The following is a 6219-nucleotide window of genomic DNA, read 5'->3' on the forward strand; positions in this document are numbered from 1 at the left end:
AGGGGAAGGGGGAGGAGGAGGCAGAAGGGTGGCCATGCAGTGGGTTTGTGGTTGTCAACAGAAGGGACGGAACTGACTGTGTTCCCAGCAGAGGATGACCCTTTTCTACACGGTCTTTCCAGGCGGACAGGTGGGTATGTACGGTTGTTTTGCTCTTCTCACTGCACCAAGTCTCCCGGAAGAGTAGAACTGGCGGGAATCCCACACCCTGGGCCACTGAGCTGGAGAGTAAGGCTGAAAACAAGTTTCTGGAAGCTGAGGCTGGAGGGGGATGAAGTGAGTGGCAGGGCCTGTGGGCTGGGCAGTTGGCACCTTCTAGAACACACTCCTGTTGACCTAAGGAACCAATGTCATGATGGTCAGTCCTGTCCTATGTGGACGAGGAGTGCATGGAGGGTTCCCTAGACCAGATTCCCTAGGCCAACTCTGGCCAGAAAAGGGGTGGAGGCAGAGAAGGGGTAGGGTGTTTGGGGGTGATGGGACACTAGAGTCAATATGCTCAGTGGGCATCAATTTGTTTGCAAGGGAGCCATACCAATGGTGCCGTCTGAGACCAGGTGGAGGGTTTCATGCACAGAAAACCATGGATATGGGGCTGGAGTCCAGAAGGGAAAGTGGGATGGCCCATGGGCTTAGTTAGGAAAGGCAGCAATTAGAATGTTCTATTCAGAACAGTGTCTGTGTCTTGGGACAAGGCCACAGAGCCAGGCCTAAAACTCCTACCACATAGAACACAGCCTTCAAGCCAGAACCTCATGGCCATCTCGTCCATAAGGTGGAGATAAGCAGATCAAGACAGCCGCAAACCAAATTCCTCAGTTGGCAAGGTGAGTGAGTGGTGTGTGTGTCTGTGTGTGTGTGTGTCTCTGTGTGTGTGTGTATGTGTGTGTGTGTGTGTGTGTGTGTGTGTGTGTGTCAGACCCTGCCATTTCCCCAGGGAAGGTCCCTCACCTGCCTGCTGCCCTATTATCTTTGCAACACGAAGGAGCAGAACGGGACAGTGAAAGACTTTTCCAATCAAGAGCCTTCAACCCATGCCTCAGATTTAGCTGGGGAGTGCCTCTGAGTGCTACTGATTTAACTCCTAGATTTTGAAAAGGAGTAAAGATTCCTCCTACCATCTCTTTACACCATCCCACCATGCCCTAGGACTCACAGGGGCTTCTGGGCAAGCAGGGTTATCCTGGATTCTGAGTCTGTTTTCTAGAGCTATGGAGACTGAGTGGTGCCCCCTGCATGACCCAGCCAGAAGCTCCATGTGAGCCCTGTGACAGGTCTCAGCATGGAATCACTTGACTGGATAGCAGCCCAGGTAAGACTTGGTGGATAATTGGGAGCACAGTTTTGGGCAAGGGAATAGTGATGTCTAGCTGCCTGGATGGCTATGTGTTACATCTTACAAGTCTACATAGCCTCTTGGTGATGGTTTTCAAGAACAGTGTCTCCTAATACAGGCTGAAAACTAACCTAAGAATTAAAAAAAAAACAAAAACAAACCACACTCTAAACTTACTGACTCAGGATGCTAGGAGTAGAGGCTACACATTTATTGGGATCTTTCAAAAGTTGGCACAAGAGAGCTGACATCCACTAGCCTGAACTGTGATCATATGATCCAGATCCAGGAGAAGAGGAAGAGAATGATCGATTAGTCATATGTAATGATTAACTGACACGGAGGTACTAGCCTGAATGTGTCCTGAATGTGTACTAGCCTGTCATTCTAGAACTCATAAGACACTCTCACACTGTTGTCTGAGAACAGCACTAAGAGTGAGGGACCACTGCTATTTTACAGAGGAAACATTAAGGATCAGAGCTTCTGCCTATTTAACAACCTGGCTGGAGAAGATCTGAAATGCACCATCTGTTGCCTGTTTTTTAGGGTTGAAGTGGAACAGAGGGGCTCAGGCTTTGGCTCATAAATTGGAATAGGAGATTGTCCTTCGCTGTGCTGCCACTTGCCTCCCCCTCCCACCTAGCACCTTCCAGGAACCCAACTGCATTGTAAATGTGGAAGATGGCTGCATGCTATCCCAGGGTCCTGATGTGTTCTAGCTTCTGTCATGCACGGCAGGGACTGTTCTGTTTACTATACCAGTAAAGCTCCATGACCAGGATATGGTGGGCCAGACCCTTGTTTAAGGTCACCTTGGTTGTCAGGGGCAGAGTCAAGTTCAGATCCTAGACACTGCACTCTTTCCAGAGTACCCCAGGAAGACCACCTTGGGCTCCAACAGGGGTGAGGGAAGCCTGTTCCCCAGACTGGACCAGAGTGCAAAGTAGTGACTTAGGGGCAGCAGGAATGCCAGAATGAGTATGGAGGTCAATATTTCACAACATGTGATGATGGTCTGGTGGGGAAGGCAGAGTGTGGGTGGCCTGGTGGACTCAGAGCCCAGGGAGATAAGAAGTAGGAAGCTGGAGAAGGGAGGCAGTGTGGGGCCCTGTGGAAAACCAGGCAAGATGTGTGGCCTGTCTGTGCTGCTCTGAGCTGTCAGGAACAGTCTCTCTCCTGAAGTACAGGAGGAGCAGGTATCTGGAGATGCCTGAGAAAAGGGCTTAGGTTTCAGTTCAGTGGGGCAGGGATGTGGCCAGGCCCTTCTTCCCCATCAGTGCAGAGCAGTCTTCAGTGGGAAGGTTTATCTGACCGCCAAGTGAAAGGGGCTGTTCAAGGGACAAGTTTCCATGAAGGTTGGTTGGTTCTTTGGACGTGGACTTACAGCTAAGCTAGTCTTGGTCTGTCCCCAGAGGATAAGGGGCTTTGGGAGCCTTTAGCCTTCATCTCCCTCCCCACAGGACTATTTGCAGAGGGTATACCAGTTCATGTTCTAGTCACTCATAGATGCTGCAACAGAGCATCAAAAAGTCTGGCCCAGATTCCAACTCTTAACAGCATTGCTTCTTGCAATTTAGTTTTTGTCTTAACAATTTCTGCTGGTTCACACATCACACCTAGCAGGTATACCATAGGATAGAGGCTTGCTCGTGTACACGCAAAGCGTGTGCTAGCCTAGGCAGGGAGCCACTCCTCCACCCTGTTGCTGCCTCTGGGGCTCAGCCCCTCATCGTCTGGCAGGTGTGGCTCTTTGCAGACCTGGGCCTCAGACACATCCAGGTTCTTGTCCACAGGGAACAACCAAGTCTTAGAGCTGGCGGTGCAAGGTGCATACTCAGGAGAGCGTGGCTCAGATAAGTGAGCTGAGGTCCATGCCCTACAGAGCAAGGTGGCTCCATAGCACTCCCTAGCTAGGCTCGCTTGACCTTTTGATAATCCTAGGACAAAAGGTTAGACTATTGACCTTAAAAAAATCAGGGTCAAGGGATGGCTCATTTGGTAAAGCACTTGACATATAAGCATAAGGAACTGAATTTGATCTTCAACACTTAAGAGCTGGACACGGTGGCACAATTCCAGCTCCTGGGAGGTAGACACAGGAGGACTCTTGGGGGATTGTTGGCCACTCACTCTAGCCAAATCAGTGAGTTCCAGGTTCAGTCAGAGTTCCTGTTTCAAAAAGAAATGGTAGAAAGAGACCGAGAATGACAGCTGACATTGACCTCTGGCCTCCACATGCATTCTCCCCTCCCTAACATCAGGAACAGTATTAGCAAAACCAGTGGCACATGTCTATAATCCCAGCACTGGGGAAGCTGAGGCAGGAGGATCATGAGTTTGAGGTCACCTTAGGCTATATAACGAGACCCTGTCTCAAGAATAAGAAGAAAAGAAGATTAAGAAAGGAGAAGGAAAAGAAAAAGGAAATCAGGAAGGGGATGGGATCACCCTTGACCTTCTCAATAGATGTCTGTGGAAGATGGGCATGCAGGCTGTAGGTTACTGGCTACAGGTGTTAGCACCTGAAGTACAGGGTGGAGGTGAGAGATGGGAAGTGGGAGGCTGGGGTGTGAGTGCAGCAGGAGAACCTGAGTGAGGGACCTGGCTAGACAGTGCTGCAGACACTGCTTTGGAGATAGCTGCTCCCCACACCCAGATGCCTGAGACACAATCATCTCTAGACAGATATTTAGGGGACACAAACTTCAGTTTGCATGAGTTTGTGATCTTGTGCTGATGTACTTTCTGATTCTGGTGGGGCCTAAGACTATTTATCAAAAGATTTTTAAAAAATATTTTATTTATTAATTTATTTTATTTTATGTGTATGAGTGTATTGCCTACATGTAAGTAAGAGCACCCGTGTCGTGCAATGCCCCTGGAGGGCAGAAAAGGCTGTCGGATCCCCTGGGACTGGAGTTAAGGACAGTTGTTAGCTGCCATGTGGGTGCTGGGATTCGAGCCTGGGACTTCTGCGAGAACAGTCAGTGTTCTTAACTGCTGGGCCATCTCTCCAGCCCCCTTCAAAAGATTTAAAACAAAATATGTGTATGTCAGTGTGTGGGTATGTGCACAAGAGCCCATGAAAGTCAGAAGAGAGTGGTAAGCCCCTGTAGCTGGAGTTACCGAGGGTGTGAACTGCCTGATAGGGTGCTGTGCAAGAGCAGTATGCACTCCTAACTGCTGAGGCCTCTCTCCGTTCCTGTTTCAAAAAGAAATGGTAGAAAGAGACCGAGAATGACAGCTGACATTGACCTCTGGCCTCCACATGCATTCTCCCCTCCCTAACATCAGGAACAGTATTAGCAAAACCAGTGGCACATGTCTATAATCCCAGCACTGGGAAAGCTGAGGCAGGAGGATCATGAGTTTGAGGTCACCTTAGGCTATATAACGAGACCCTGTCTCAAGAATAAGAAGAAAAGAAGATTAAGAAAGGAGAAGGAAAAGAAAAAGGAAATCAGGAAGGGGATGGGATCACCCTTGACCTTCTCAATAGATGTCTGTGGAAGATGGGCATGCAGGCTGTAGGTTACTGGCTACAGGTGTTAGCACCTGAAGTACAGGGTGGAGGTGAGAGATGGGAAGTGGGAGGCTGGGGTGTGAGTGCAGCAGGAGAACCTGAGTGAGGGACCTGGCTAGACAGTGCTGCAGACACTGCTTTGGAGATAGCTGCTCCCCACACCCAGATGCCTGAGACACAATCATCTCTAGACAGATATTTAGGGGACACAAACTTCAGTTTGCATGAGTTTGTGATCTTGTGCTGATGTACTTTCTGATTCTGGTGGGGCCTAAGACTATTTATCAAAAGATTTTTAAAAAATATTTTATTTATTAATTTATTTTATTTTATGTGTATGAGTGTATTGCCTACATGTAAGTAAGAGCACCCGTGTCGTGCAATGCCCCTGGAGGGCAGAAAAGGCTGTCGGATCCCCTGGGACTGGAGTTAAGGACAGTTGTTAGCTGCCATGTGGGTGCTGGGATTCGAGCCTGGGACTTCTGCGAGAACAGTCAGTGTTCTTAACTGCTGGGCCATCTCTCCAGCCCCCTTCAAAAGATTTAAAACAAAATATGTGTATGTCAGTGTGTGGGTATGTGCACAAGAGCCCGTGAAGGTCAGAAGAGAGTGGTAAGCCCCTGTAGCTGGAGTTACCGAGGGTGCGAACTGCCTGACAGGGTGCTGTGCAAGAGCAGTATGCACTCCTAACTGCTGAGGCCTCTCTCCAGCCCCTAAGACCTTCCTTCTCTCATATTCCAGGTACTGCTGCTGCTCCAGGGACCTCACTTTGAACAGCAGAGGACTTGATATCCAAGGGCCCTTCTAATCTAGGAGCAGTGAATAGCTCAATAACAGAACTCTTTCTGCCCCACCATGGTTACCAAGTCTTAGATTTCATTTAGGGAGCCAAAGCCAGGAGAGAGAAAATAAAGGACCCAGGAGAGGGTTTTCAGATCTGAGGCCCCATCTTCCTCTAAGTTTCCTCTCTAGAAACCAAGTTTCCATGTGAGAAGGAAGTCATTCAGGCAGTTGAGTGCTTCCCTGGAGCTGGACTGTGTTCTGGGGACCTGAGAGGGCAGAGAAAACAGCAGGAGCTGTTGGCAGTGAAGCAGAGATACTCAGTGACTCTCAGTCGGGGCATCCTGGGAAGACGGATGAATGTGGGTCCACTCGCCCCCAGGAAGTCTGCAATTGATTCCACAAAATGGGCAGGTAGGAAGTGGCTTATCTCACAGTGGCCTTAGGGTGGAGGGAGGTGGAGAAGCTGCCAGCAGAGGCAAGAAGCCTGCTGGATGCTGAGACTAGTTGAGAAGAGCTAGACTCTTGACTGCCACTGGGCTGAGTGGGGTGTGGGAGGGGAGGATGAAAGGGCTCC

This window comes from Nannospalax galili, unplaced genomic scaffold (genome assembly GCF_000622305.1).
Source record: "Nannospalax galili isolate Female #2095 unplaced genomic scaffold, S.galili_v1.0 scaffold979, whole genome shotgun sequence".
In the NCBI taxonomy this organism is placed as follows: domain Eukaryota; kingdom Metazoa; phylum Chordata; class Mammalia; order Rodentia; family Spalacidae; genus Nannospalax; species Nannospalax galili.